This window comes from Actinia tenebrosa, unplaced genomic scaffold (assembly GCF_029948245.1).
Source record: "Actinia tenebrosa isolate PJP-AT-01 unplaced genomic scaffold, QUT_ActTen_1.0 PGA_scaffold13__45_contigs__length_12533684, whole genome shotgun sequence".
Lineage (NCBI taxonomy): Eukaryota > Metazoa > Cnidaria > Anthozoa > Actiniaria > Actiniidae > Actinia > Actinia tenebrosa.
The window spans coordinates 5,212,813-5,220,768 of record NW_028292573.1 but is presented as its reverse complement, the minus strand read 5'-3'; the positions used below and the strand labels follow the sequence as shown (position 1 = coordinate 5,220,768).

At 33.7% G+C, this 7,956-nt stretch overlaps 1 protein-coding gene across 1 annotated transcript in view; it reads left to right on the top strand.

The window, feature by feature from the left end:
• Nucleotides 1-3,457: 3,457 nt before the first annotated feature.
• Nucleotides 3,458-7,956, top strand: part of LOC116295189 (alpha-1A adrenergic receptor) — a 53,014-nt gene continuing 48,515 nt past the window's right edge. Inside the window, exon 1 of the mRNA XM_031702940.2 lies at nucleotides 3,458-3,506. The gene's annotated coding sequence lies outside the window, so the exon portion shown is untranslated. The remainder of the gene's footprint in view (nucleotides 3,507-7,956) is intronic.

Sequence of the window (7,956 nt, the reverse complement as noted above, 5' to 3'; positions counted from 1 at the left end):
AAGCAAAGCAAAGCAAAGCAAAGCAAAGCAAAGCAAAGCAAAGCAAAGCAAAGCAAAGCAAAGCAAAGCAAAGCAAAGCAAAGCAAAGCAAAGAAATGGAAATAAAAAAATAAAAAAAGGATACTGAGTTAAGAGGCCAGCAGGTGATACTTGAAGAGCAATTCGATCCTCCCGTTACTATTCCTACTCATCCCAATGAGGCATTCAAATCAATTTATTGTCCATAATTCATCCGATCGATTCGAACTAACGCTATGATTATGAATATGATTCATATGATGACGATGATTGAAATGATGATGATGTTACACTTATTTATAACCAGAAAAATACTGAATATTAATTGGCTGAAGGGAATGGCATCTACTACCCTGATACATACGTTTCCATGGCAACTACGAGGCTTGTCTTGTTAAAAAAATGACGCAGGCGAAGAAAAGCCCATAATATAGTCTAATATTTGTCTACTGGCACTGAACTCTATAGAAAATGAAAACAAGATTATGTGAAACACAGGACGGTTCTAAAAAGTCGGTATTGTTAAATGAAATCACGAAAAACCAGGGTACTTCTGCAGGAAAGCTGAATGAGAGTTCGTTGGAGACTTCTTGCCGTAGAAGAAAACGGCCTGAAGTAGAAACTCGATGACACAAAACTGCTCTGTCGATTGAAGATATCCTGCTGAAGATTAGCATTCTAAATGGTAACTAATCCCTTTAAGACCTCTTTCTTAAATAAGAATATTATACTAGCTTAACAAACACGATGATTTGTTAAATTATAAAAGTGAAAATCAGTTCGACACAAGTCTGACTCGTCGGTTCGATTCAAGACGGCATCAAAGTTGTATATTATACTACTCGCTAAAACTTCCTCATAATTGCTAAAGCATGTTGTTTTTAAAACATTTTTAGATTCTTGTATAGTTTAGAAAGAAACTTTAATTCAAAGTTTGTTTGATTTTTATTGTCTTTCTATTTTAAAGCTAGCTAAAGTTTTTTAAAATGCTTGCATGTCAGTCCTCTAGGCCATTTTTGAATTGTTTGCATTACCATAGAACAAACTTGCAGATCTTCTAGTTAGGTCGTTTTAAAACAAGAAAATGATATAATAATCGGCTCGTGAATTTATAAAGAATTTTGAAATAGTATTGATCATGGTATTTATGCTTAGGCCGTTTTAAAACAAGAAAATGATATAATAATCGGCTCGTGAAATTATAAAGAATTTTGAAATAATATTGCTCATGATATTTATGCCAATTATCTTGATATACAAAGATGTTACCAATATTTTTCATTTTTTCACGTCAGTCACCCAGGGAATTATTGCGTATGAGTCAAGTGACTCGAGCCAGTGAACAAGACTAAAGCATTCGAAGCCAGAACAAATTGGAAGTTAGAAATTAATTTTTATGGAGGAAAATGAATGATGGTGATATTAAATATGTAATAATAGAACCGGTACGTATGAATTGCAAATTGAGGACCGCTCAGTGGTCTAGTGAGAATGCTAAAGACCGATAATTTTAAAGACAATTTAAATCATTGTTATCAGTCTTTCCCGTAATTTGGGTATTTAGTTAGCCGAGCCCAGCAGGTTCAGGAGTGCTATTCATAGGGCTGGGAATTTTCCCTTTTCGTTAAAGTCTTTCAGCGTTTCATCCTATGGAATTTCGCTCGCACTCCTTGTATTTTCTGTTTCTATTCTTTAATGGAGGTATTTGGAAAAAATGTCAAAGAAACAGTCTGTTATGATGATTTAAGGCAAAATGTGAAATATGAGTGTCTTTATACTTCGTATAATATGAGAAGGCTCACAAAGTATGTTGGTTATTTTTCTATAATAAATCCGAGGCAGGTCTCCAGCTGAGCACACGACACTAAATGACATACAATATATAATAATATATAATATAATAATGATAGCCTATCATAAGTGGTTGCTACTTTGTAGTTCCCCTATTATTTATCCCTATCAATACTTACCTGATGATGCCCCCTCCCAGGTGTCTAAATCAAAACACGACTCCCGCTAACCCCCGACTTCTCCCACTGATGATAATGGCCGGTCCTTTACCTGGCTACAAGAAATAGCTAACTGAGTAGAGTGACAGTGAGTCACAATGCTGTACTCTTTAAATTCAATTTCAAATTATTGATATTATCATCTTTAAATATATCAGTTCTCTAACATAAAAGGGATCGCGGGTTCAATTCTCGGGTCCGCAGTCATTATGTGAACAGAGTTGCTCGTTAACTTTGGGCCTCTCTTCGCCTCTCTTTCCTCTCTTCGCAACTTCCACATTCCAATTTAAATGAAATATAATGGCCACTACTTTTTTAGCCAAAAACTAATGAATGTAGCTTTCGAAAATCAAGAAAAACGGTTTAAGAAAAGGTTAAAAATATACGAATACAAACATCTAACATATAGTTCTATAGAGTGTGTGCAGCCATGGCCACGTGACTCAAAATCCCTTGAGATATGAATAACAATGAAACAGCCGCCATCTTGGTTGATCTAACAAGAGAAGCTAATGAGGAATTCTTTGTTATCCTCAATCAAGATGGCGGCAATAGCGTAACATATACCTGCTTTATAGTTAATATGAGTATGAAGGTGAGTTGAAAAACATTCCCATTCATAAAATAGAGCTAGAAAAAGAACTATTAGGAAATAAAGATCAATATTTGGAGTTCAAAGAGTTGATATGGCTTACTATGCTATCGTCAGGACTACTGGCGCCATCATGCATTGTGACTCTTTAGTTTTTACTTAAAAATTACTTGATAACTCTAGGATATATTCGTTCAAAGTCGTTTTAAATGTCTCAATATTTTCATGGTAAGTCTCTTTTGAAAATGGCTATCTTACCGGATAATAGTATCTTTCATGGTGGTGCGTGCGTGTTTTGGTGGCGAATGGTGGGAGTCTCCTGAGCAGGGGGTCTCCTGGCTGGGAGGGGGGAGAGCGGGGGGGAAGGGAAGGAGAGACTTTTGATGTGAAAAACGAGAGAAGCTGATCATGAGAAGAAAAGAGAAGACAAGAGAAGACAATAGGATTTAGCTTTATGCTTATATAGGTTACTTAGTTTTATATGATGCAAAAATTCAACATGCATCCATAACGTCGTGTATGAACTCAGTATTCTTATATTATTATTAGCTGTTAGAATGGTCATTATTTTATTATATATATAATTATATGTAAATATTTGTGCACAATTTATTATCCAAATTGTTTCCGACTTGTCGATCTAAAAGGTTTTTCATTGAAAAACTCGTAAACATAGTTAACATAAATTATAGAGGCCAAATATAAGGATGAATTTTCCTATATATGTAAAACAGTTATTGATATCTCACTAGCAAAAAGTAGTCTCGAGCTTGGGGTTTCATTTCAGTTCTGCCAAGATTCGAATTTGGAGATCATTGAAGTAGAAAGATAAAGGCGAAGAAAGGAGACGAAAAGAGAAAAGAAAAGAGTCAAAAAGCTTTAAAGAGGTAGGAAATCATATGCATTATATTTTTATTTTGTCATAATTCAGAAGAGTATTCTTGAATCGTATACTAGCTAGCTTGTTTGTATACGTTCTTTTGACTGTTTTTATTGTTCCTTCAGTTCACTTCTCTTCTCTTCTCTTCTCTTCTCTTCTCTTCTCTTCTCTTCTCTTCTCTTCTCTTCTCTTCTCTTTCTTTTCTTTTCCGGCTTTTCTTCTCTTCTTTTCTTCCTTAGTCTATTTTCTTCAACAAGCTTGCACGCATTGACCCTATGGATAAATATAAAATATCTAGTATAAAATGCACAGGTGATTATTGATAATCTCGCGCGCTGATTGGTCGAGAAACTCACACTATCAACGGATAGTCACCTCCAAATAATCCAAAATGGCGGCCAGCCGCTTTGTTGCTGTTACCGGAAAAAATGTCTTTTATCTTCTTTTTTTCCTGTTTTCTTTTAAAATAACCACCTGTGTATTTATACTGAAACAATTATTCGCCGAAGGCGAAGTAAGACTCGCGTCTCGGTAAATATTCCCCGATTGTATTCACTTCGCCTTCGGCGAATAAGTGTTATAGGTATACATCGAACACGTATAAGAAATATGATAGGATGATTGCTCTGGCATGACCCACACCTTTCACCTTTAGTCAAAGGTCAAATGAGGTTAAGGACTTTGCAAACGGCTTTATTTAATTATAAGCTATGCGATTAATCTTGGATGCAATCATCAGAACTAGCGTGTAGCTCTTTCTCTTTATAAATGAACAATCGGGGAAAAGCACTTTGTAGGTTAAACCTTTGTTTGGGATTCCTGTGGAAGAGGTGCCTTTAATATCCGCTGTACCTTATATGTTTTTCAAACATCTATTTTCTCTTGACTATCCCTGGTCAATATAGGTTAATGAAAATACCTTAAGTAATTTCAAAACAGTTTACGATCAATTAAGTTTGTTTTTTAAAGTTAATTCAAAACTCATGATGAATCCTTGAAAACACTTAAGAAATGCACGTATTTCTTGATATCTGTTTACCTTTAAAGAACAAGAATAGTTTAGTAGAAAAAGCTTCAAAAAACAAAAAAATTGAAACAAGGCACGAAGAAAAATGCAAAAGAAAAAAAAAGTCTACAGAAAATGAAAAAGAAAAAAGGTAGAAAGGAATAGGAGGGAAAGAAAGAAATGCAGAAAAAAAGACAAAATAATAGATAAATGAATCAGTCAATCAATAAAGATTGATTTCAAAATGAAATAGAAAATGAAAGAAAGTATAAAAAAAACTCGAAAGTAAACAATACTCCCATTTTGTTCGCCTCTGCTCATTCTTAACCTCGATTGTGTACAAATGTGTTTTTTTCTTTTATCAAGGTCCATTGTATAGTAAGGAACGTACGCACTACGGTACAATACTTATTGATTAAAATGCCAAGGGTTTTGTTACAAAACATATATAGTAAAATAGAAGGTGAAAGAAACATTTAAAAAAAAATCAAAATTAGAATTAGAATTAGAATTAGGATTAGAAAAAACCCTTAGTACATAAACAACAACACCAAAAATAACCACAGAAAGAAACACAGAACAGAAAACAGAGAAGGGCCAAAACGAATAAAGTGATAGCAAGAAAATGATACACAACTCCATGCGAAATAAAACTTCGTGTTTATTTTCTTCTTCTTCTTCTTCTTCTTCTTCTTCTTCTTCTTCTTCTTCTTTTTATCTGAGGTAATAAAAAAATGAAATAAGCAAACAAAAAAAACCACTAAACAAAAAAAAAAAAAAACAAAAACAAAAAAAAAAACTTAGAAATTAACAAGACGACATCAGCAGCTTTATTTGGTATATAATTGATTAAAATTATTAGCTCAAGCTAAATATAATGAAATATAAGTTTAGGCGTGTTTATGTACCGAATGCATTAAAGAAGGCAATCAATCTACCCTTATTGTTCTGATTAGATTCAGCAAATGAAAAGGTTCAAATGGACACAGTGTCTCTCTCTAAAAAGACTTCCAATAATAAAATTTTTGCTAAGTGTATAAAGTTGAAGTTTGACCTTCTTACTTTAAGCTTTTAAAATTTTTTCCCATTTCAGACCTCTTGGGAATAATATATGAATCCACATTTATGTATTTTCTCAAGTGTTTTCAGCTCAACAGATTGCATATGAACAGCCTTTGGTCTGAATTGAGAAAGCATTGCAACCAAAGTAAAATATTTTAATAAATATTTAAAAAAAGTAAAAATCTGAAATATATATATATATAAGGTAAACCATTCCACATTTGTTCCACTTGTTCTTTGTTTCCTAATGAAGGTGATTGTATTTTTTGTACAGTTTTTGTACAAGAAACATTTTCTTATACATGTTTTATAGTTGATAAGTTACAATTGGTAAATTAATGTTTTAATTTTCGTTTAATAAAGTAAATTTTATAATATAGTAATAAAAAAATCCCAGCAGTCGTACGTATACAGAGAGGAATGCTCCAGTTTCGATTACTTTGTTGCTCAGGGTTAACCTCGACTGATTTTGCGTAGAATATTCATGTGTAAAAGGTCTATAGAATTTCAAAGTGTTTGTATTGCTGAAGTTGTGTATTCTTTACTTTTGGTATTTGTGAATCATTTGGACACCGCCTCAAGGCTAACCCTGAGTAAATAGTCTGAAATTAAGGAACACAGCGGTAATTTTGATCTCGAATCGCGCCGGAAAATAGTCTATTGAACCCAATACATTCGGAGTTGTCAGTCTTGTGTTCTCAATTAAGTCATGATTCCACTTGAGTAAGTCTAGGATTGGACTCTTGAAAAAACAAGTAAGTCTAGGATTGGATTCTTGAAAAGAAAAAACATTTCTAGATGAAAAGAAAAGCATATAAATTACCATCTCTGCGCACGGGCCCACTAATACTTCAATTGTTAAATTTAAAAGCCATTAAAAACTTATTGTGATATATTTAGAAACAAAAACAAGCTATTTAGTATTTAGTATTTTATTTTATGGTTTGTCTAAGGAAAAAATAAACTATTTTTGTACCAAAGAAGCCGTCAAAAAATATCCAACATTCAACATTCCTACGTTTATAAGATAAGTGAGCAGGTTATACATTTTCTAATAGAGCTTTGGCACTTAAACTTATAGACCCTGAGTCTTGAGTAGTGGATGACGTTTTTGATGAAAAGTTAAAGTGCGATGCCTGCTGATAAGATCTTGGAATCTGATTCTTTTTGATTTCTGATTTCTGGTCTTGATACCATTTAAGTAGAGTTTGTTAGTTCTCTCCCTCCCATGATTTTGAGGGTTTTTCTATGATTTCTTCCGCAAAACCTTGAAAACGAAATTCCCATTCGATTAGCAAGTTAGTCACGTGACCTAACGTCGATCAGCCCAGAGTTCGTTTCAACAAGGTTTCGATTGCATTTAATATTTTTTCTCTCGGACAAATAATATCGAGGCGTACAACTTGAATAACTTAAAGAACAATCCGCCGTCTCATTAATTCAATATAAAGCACAAGTCAACAAAATAGTAGCGTAGAGTAGTTTATTCTTAGACTGCGAGCGGTCCCACTTTCTTCCTCAAGACGATCGTTAAAGACAAGTGTTTTGGAATTCCTGTGGACGCGCGTGGAGAACGTATTTTCAGCGTGTCGCTCGGCAATAAGGTAAAAATACTCTAGATCTGAACATATGATTAGTATAGATGAAATTAATGCTCTTTGTCGTCAATTAAATTGCATATGGAGCATTAAACGAAAAATACATTAATCTCTTAGAGCAGTCAAGGAGTCTAAGCATTCACTAAAAATTATTAATTAACCGACTGAGACCATCGCAATTATAATGAACCTATAAAACGATTGGTGGTATATCTAGTAGAGGGTAATTACAAAATTCAATTAGCTTTTTACTTTGCAAAAGCAGGAGCTTAACCAGGAGTGAGTGCTTGGTTGGGACGCAATTAGATGAGTAATTGTCGCAGCTCACACTAAAGATAATTAACTTCCTCACTTTATGGGGAAAAATAATAATTGCGAAAAATCCTTTTAATTTTTAGTAGGATTACATCAAATTTCCTATAAATCTAGAAGTCGGTTATTCACGTTTGATTGGGATCTGAAGGAAAATGCGAGACTGTAACTTAGTTGGAGTTCGCGGAAATTGGATGCAGTCGAATGTATCCGCGGGAAATCAATGGAGGAACGGAAATAGTAATTGATCAACTGTTGTTGTTTTTTGTTTTTTGCTTTTTGCATGCTTGCCACTTGTAACTGTTAAATGATACTCATTTTTAAAATTATCTATAGTTTTATGATTCCTTGCACTGGATATTTATATTATGTGTTCTTTCGAAATCCGAAGCGAGTGATATTGTGGACGATCCCAATATTCCCCTTCACAATTCTCTGCGCCATCTTGAAAGGTAGCTGCGCCTTTGCACCGAAGCGAG